Here is a 6,797-nt window from a genome sequence, read left to right on the forward strand (position 1 = left end):
CTTCATCCTTCCCTTCCTTCACCTACCGATCTTCCTGCTATTTCTTATGTTCCATAAATGAGTGAAACCATATGATAATTGTCTTTCCCTGCTTGACTTATTTCAATTAGCCTAATCTCCTCCAGTCTCATCCATGTTGCTGCAAATGTTGGGTAATCATTCTTCCTGATGGCTGAGTAATATTCCATTGTATATATGGACCACATCTTCTTAATCCATTTGTCTGTTGAGGGGCATCTCGGCTCCTTCCATGATTTAGCTATTGTGGACAATGCTGCTATGAACACTAGGGTGGTTTGGAAAACAGTGTGGAGGTCCCTTAAAAAGTTAAAAATAGAGCTACCCTATGATCCAGCAATTGCACTACTGGGTATTTATCCCAAAAATACAGACGTAGTGAAGAGAAGGGCCATATGCCCCCAATGTTTATAGTTTAGCCTTTTCCAGAATGTCTGAAAGTTGCAAGCACATACTATTTAGCTTTTTCAGATTGGCTTCTTCCACCTCGAAATATGCATTTAAGATTCCTTCATGTCTTTTCATGGCTTGATAGCTCATTTCTTTTTAGTGCCAACGAACAATCCATTGTCTGGATGGACCACATGTGTCTGTCCATTCACCTACTAACATACATCTTTATGGCTTCTAAGTTTTGGCAATTATGCATAAGGCTGCTATAAATGTCTGTGTGCAGGCTTTTGTGTGGACTGAAGTTTTCCTTTTGATTTTTGAGTGATGTGAATATATTACCTTCTCTAAAAGATGAAGTTTCATTTTAAAAAGTTCTTTCTCACGTTCAGTCCAAACGTACACCTGTGCCCTGTGATTTCCATACCAGGCCCAACTCTGGGCCCAACCACTGTGTAAAATTGACCTTCGAAACCTGGGGGGCAGAGGTTGGGACAGTTGTTTTGGTCCCTTTTGAAAGTCTTCACCCTCCCCAGCTCAAGGAAAGAGGGTCCTCCCTTTGCCCACTGTGTGTGCTCAGGGAAACATCAGGGTTCACATCCACTCGCCTTTATAATTCCGAGCCTGCTTTGGGACTCACACCTCGTCATGGTCATTAAAGAGCCACCCTGAGAGCCAACACTTAGGGAACACTCACGGCATCCCCTCATATTATCTTTGCTGCAGTCCTGTGATGTAAGCATTATGGGCACCCCCTTTTTGGAAGAGCCAACCGAGGCCTAGAGAGATCCATAATTTGTGCGAGGTTCCAGAGCCAGCTCAGCCCGGAGTCGGGGCTCTTGGTCGTTGTCTCTGCTCTCGCCCAGTAACTTACGCCCAGCCTGCCTGGAAACGAGTAACAGGGATAAAAAGTAGGAGCAGGCTGCACACGCAGGGAGCTACCGTTTACCTGCCTCTGCACTAACCAGCAGCACGCGTTATTTCGCATATTCCTTAGGACAGACCTGAGCCGTAGGCACCGTCTCCTTTGTACAAAGGGGGAAACTGAGGCTCAGAGAGGTTAAGAAACATTCCTATGGTCACAGAGTAGTGCGATCAGAACTGGAATTTCAGCTGAGGGGTGACTCCAGTGCTGCCTGGGCTCCTAACCCAGTCTGAGCCAGTAGCTCCTGCTCCAGGGTCTCTGATTCCTATCTCTTCCTCCAGCTAGCTGTGACGACAATGGGATTATGGGCCATTCTGGAAGTGGCATCCACAGCTCCCGCCTGCGCCACAGGCCCCGCACCTAGTGAATTCTCAGCCCCCGGTGGGCATTCCAGGGTCCTTTCCCCTGCCTGCTGCCTCTTAATTGTCCCTTAATTGAGAGAAGGAAGACCCCGCCTCCAGCGATTTGCCGTGGCTGGGGCAGGGGAAGGGCTGGGTGGCAGGGGCCACTGCTCCTCTGCGAACCTCATCTCCACTGCACTTGGTAGCAACAGTGGGGGCGGACCCTTGTCAAGGGAACCCTGGGACAGAACTGGGGGCTCTAGACGCTGCAGATGGCCTGTGCAACCACAGCTACGAATGCAACCCAGGGTGCCCTCGCTTTGTCGTATAAACTCCGGTTGACGTTCAAATGCCTTGCAATGAGAATAGCTGGGCCCCAGGCAACGATGATACAAGCAGAAGGAGCATTTCTTCTTTCTCTTCCCATTTACGCAGTTGTTTTAAATCCCTCTGGGCGCACGAAGACTGAAAACCAGAAGGGGGATAATGCAAGTCTTCCCCCAGCTCAGGGGCTGTCAGAGCCAGAGCCACAGAGCGGACTCCAGGCCCACGAGAGCGGAAAGAACCTGGCAACAGAGAAAGCAAACTCAAGAAAAACCCAGAGTCGAGTAAAAACTGCATTTGTTAGGAGAATTCATGGGGAAAGAAAAAAAAGTCTTTACAGGAATAAACATGATTTTTTATTAAAACTCAAAAAACTTGCCAAGTGTGGGGAGCTTGCTGTCTGATGGTTGCCCATGGGGAATTTGAAAATCTAGGGGAAAATAATGCACCGAGGAAAAAGTGCTGGGTCAGGGAAACGTGGTGGAGAAGCCGCGGAGGCCCGGGAGGCTGGTCATTACCGATGCAGGAGATGGAAGATGTCAGGGCTCAGAATATCATCTGCGAAGCTCCAGGGGAAAACCAGAGACGGAGGGAAAGATAGCTCAGGAGCCCTTCCTCTGCAGGCGCCTCTCCCCTCCGTCCTGCAGGGCTCCGTCTGGGGCTCGGCAGCTCGCTGGGCAAGGGCTCCCTCCCCCGAGGGCGGAAGGAGGGGAGAACAGCTCTCACTGCCCGTAGTGATGAGCTCTCTAGTCCTACCTTGTCCAGGAGCTCACTGGCCCCGGATGCCCTCTCAGTGGGGGGGCGGGCTCCGTCCTAGCCCCTCGGTGGTCCTGAACGAGCCCCTGTTTCCTGGTCTGTGAGGATGCTTCCCGAGAAGTCTTTGCTGGGCAGACAAAAAGAGAAAATGGGAAGGCCCCTGGCCTAACACCTGTGCATGGCAGTGTCCGTCGATTCATTCGTTTGTTCATTCCTTCCTTCCTTCATTGTCAATAACTTACCTGTCTTTATTTCTCCTCCGGAAAGAAACTTGGAATATGTCCTACATTTAGAGCTGCCAAATAACGAAGTTTAATGACATAGCAAATTAACCAAGAAGAAATGAAACAAGCTGTATACAAAACTCTTTCCACCAAAGCACAGCCAGAAGTCTTAAGCAATAGATGTAGATGCTACAAACATTGTGATTCTGTCCAATTCTTTTGCAATTTCAACCTGACTTTGTGTGTGTGGAGTAACCGTCCAGTGCTGCCCAATGGAGCCCACACCCTGTGAGTGGCCCTGTGGTTGTGACCGGGGAAATGTGAAGATTTGCTGCGTCACCCACCGCTGGGAAGTGAGAGCCCAAATCCAAAGCCTGCTCCACGGACATCCTGCGTCTGCTCGCTGCTCAGACCTTTCCGAGCTGAGTTACCTTGGACAAGCCTCAGGGAGCTGAGTTACCTTGGACAAGCCTCAGGGCGGCGGTCGACTCTCCCTCTCTCCCTGTGGCACCTGCTTAACTCATTCTTACCTACGCAGCACCACCGATCGGCTGGCTTTTGACCAGAGAGGGCGAAATGGATTGTATTACAAAAGGATCAGAGTCCTGTTAAGTAGTATCTTCAAATCTTTGTTTGCACATCTTTAAATACTCAGATGGGGTGAAATGGAGGGGTTCTTAACAACTGCTGATGAAGCCACAATCAGCCATTTTTTTAAGAAAATAAACCTGACAGCACAGTGACAAAATAAAAATCCCTCACAGAGGGAGACGCAGGCATGCAAAGTTGTTTTCTGTTGTTTGTTTTTATTGTTTGATTTAGCGTGGGCACCTCTAGGGCCCTGGGGCCCCCCATCGGGTTTCCTGGGCCTCGGGATTTGGGGAGACCACCGCTGAACCCCCACTTCATCCAAGTCCAGGTCATTGGCTTTTTTGCTGCTACAGGTCCAATTTCTGAAACTTGACTTCCAGAAGGGCCTTTCGAAAGCCCTTGAGCTGATGTGCACTCAGAGCCGCTCAGACCCAGGGTTTCTAAATCCCTTTTCCCTGGGAGAAGGCATAGCCTGAGGGGCTTCCAAAATTGGCACCATCTGGAACAGCATGATATTTCGTCTAACAGGCCTCCCTACTTATGAGGCAGTTTCTAAAAGTAGAGAAGATTCTGGCTGCCTCAGAAAGAGTCTCCTCCTGTAGGCTTTTTTTTCCCCTGGGCTCTATGTTCTTCCACAACAAACAAGATCCTGAAAAGAACCGCAAAGCTTTCACCCTGCACCCCTCTGAGCAGGTCCCCAATCCCATGACCCTCTCCCTGTAGGAGACAGAAGTTGCTCAGCGGGGGCAGGGGCGCAGGGAACCAGGAGGCAGGTGGGTCTGGAGAGGAAGTCAGATCGGTCCTCCTCCTGCAGCAGAGACCAGGGAACAAGCCAGGTCCCCAGACCCCACAGCCCGGCAACTCCCTGGGGTGTAGATTCTGCCCCACTGGAAGGAAATGGGCCAAGGGCTCACACTGAGGCTGCAGTGTCCTGTAGTTGGCCAATGAGCATTTTGGGGGCATCTATGAGCATCAGCCCAGGTCCGGGGGCTCCCGAGGGACATAGAGACCCTGCCCTGATGGAGCACAGTGAATATACACACTTGGAAACGAACACAAAGGCCACCAATGAAGGCTGTTTATTCGGAGCTCGCTGCAGCAGGGAGCCAGCCATGTCGCTGGTTTGGCAGAGACTCGAGGCAGACAGAGTGCGACAGCTTTACGGTGGACGAGGCAGAAGGCTTCCGTGGGCCCTGCCTGGAGCCTGCTGGCCCGGAGGAGCTGGAGGCGGCATCCCGTGTGATTGGTTAGGGGAGCATATGTGGCTTTCTTAGCGGGTCCTGAGTTAGAAGAGGGGGGCAGAAATTAGAGGGGCGTGCACTCACTGACCAGGTCAGAGTGCGTGGGGCAGGCGGCTGCAGGGGCGGTGGCCGGGAGCTCTTTGTCAGCTGCCTCCGGCGCTGTTTGTAGATTCCATCTCACCAACCACCACGCCCCTGTGCGTTGTGGGTGGAAATGTGAAATGGCACGTCCTCTCTGGAAAAGGGTTTGCCGGATTCTTATGAAGTTAAACATACACATACCATCTGACTCGGCAACCCGGCTCTCAGTTTTTAGCCCCAGATGAGAACTGACGTGTACACAAAAACTTGATCACAAGCGCTTATAGCAGCTGGAATCAATCACATTCACCCCAAACTAAAAACTATCCAAGGGTCTCCATCAGGAATGGATAAATGAACCGCAGCCTAGCCACACAATAGACTGTTAGGCAGAGATCCAAAGGATGGAACTATGATACCTAACACCATGAATGGATCCCACACACAGTATGCCAAGCGAAAGAAGCCACATGCTAGATGGTTCCGTGTATGGAAAAGGCAAATCTATGAGGATAGAAAATAGATCGGTGGGTGCTAGGGAAGAGGTGGGGAGGGGTTGACTCCAAGGGGGCATGAGCGAATTTGGGGGCGTGATGGAACTCTCCTGTATCTTGACTGTGACTGTAGGACTGCCTGCTTTTGGCAACACTCAAGAGAACCATACATTTAAAGCAGCGGGTCTCACTGTGTATAGATTACATCAGAAAAATAGACAAAATATAATGGGAAGTTATCACTGCTATGAAGAAAAACAAATCAGGATTAGGGGAGAGAAAGAGGGAGATGTGGGGGGTGCACTTTAGATGGGTGGTCAGGGAAGGCGGGGGCGGGGGGTGACACGTGAGCAGAGACCGAATGGGCGAAGTGGGGCAGGTGCTTCTCTGGGGGAGATGGCTCTAGGCAGGGGGACACAGGGAGAGACCCGAGGCCCCAGCAGCAGGGAGGGTTTCAGGAACAGTTGGCTACAGAGTGGCGAGGGCGGGGGAGGGGGACATCAGAGCTGTGACCTTAAGCTCAGCAGGCACTTTAGATGTCAAGTTGTCTGGGGAGCATCAGACGGCTTTGAGCCAGAGTGACATGATCGCGTGCAAAGGTCCACCCCAGGCATGGTGTGGAGACAGGAGGGCAGCCCCCAGGAGTGCAGCAGGGCCAGCGAGGTGCTGGCGGGTGGCAGCGGAGGGCCTGAGGATGGCTGGATTGGGGACATCCGGGGTGGCAGAGACAGGATGTGCTGCTTGGTTCTCTGTGGCTTGTGAGGAATTGTGAGAAGGAGTTGGGGGGAGGTCACCAGTACCATGGGGCAGAGGGGGGTGGAGAGGCCTGTGAGCCCGCAGGCCCCAGGGACCCAGCCTGTGGGTCCCAGGCTCCAGCGTCTCCAGCCTCAGTCCTTTTAGAACCGCAAAGGAAGCAGCAACCCATGGTTTCCAGGTCCCTACCTGCACCTGCTGTCCACCACTCTCTTCCAGGGGCACCCAGCCGTGGGCCCGCAGACCTCCCTCCATCAGCTCTGTGTCTCCTTGTGCTCCCTGCTGCTCTTGTCCCCTCGGAGACCTGCCCCAGCTTCTGTTCCCACTCCCCTACCCCGCGTCCTTGTTGCAAGCATTCCTTCGTTTCGAATGTCAGTCTCTCCTTAGCCCACTCCCGAATCTACCTTCCGAGTCCTCCTCCCTTCCTATCAGCTGTCCCACATTTCCTTCCCTCTGTAGGAAGCCCCTCGGCGGCACCCAAGTTCACGAGTTTGGAAATCCAGTCTTCCCCATCCTCGTGATCCCTCTGTGCCTTAGGGGTGGCCCGCCCACCTACCTCTTTCACTGAAAAGCCCCAGAGTTGCAAGAGTTTAAGTTCCTGGCACCTCCAGTGGACAGTTTGCCCCTTCCTGTCATTGTTGCACCATTGCCTGGGCTCA

At 52.3% G+C, this 6,797-nt stretch overlaps 1 long non-coding RNA gene across 1 annotated transcript; it reads right to left on the minus strand.

The window, feature by feature from the left end:
• Positions 1-2,337: 2,337 nt before the first annotated feature.
• LOC103657466 lies at positions 2,338-3,215 on the minus strand. Its single transcript, XR_566868.2, has 3 exons — positions 2,997-3,215; positions 2,755-2,881; positions 2,338-2,564 (listed from the first exon to the last, which is right to left on the minus strand). It is a non-coding gene; the product is annotated as an uncharacterized LOC103657466 (long non-coding RNA).
• Positions 3,216-6,797: the final 3,582 nt, after the last annotated feature.

The sequence above is a fragment of the Ursus maritimus genome, unplaced genomic scaffold, assembly GCF_017311325.1.
Source record: "Ursus maritimus isolate PB19 unplaced genomic scaffold, ASM1731132v1 scaffold_7, whole genome shotgun sequence".
In the NCBI taxonomy this organism is placed as follows: domain Eukaryota; kingdom Metazoa; phylum Chordata; class Mammalia; order Carnivora; family Ursidae; genus Ursus; species Ursus maritimus.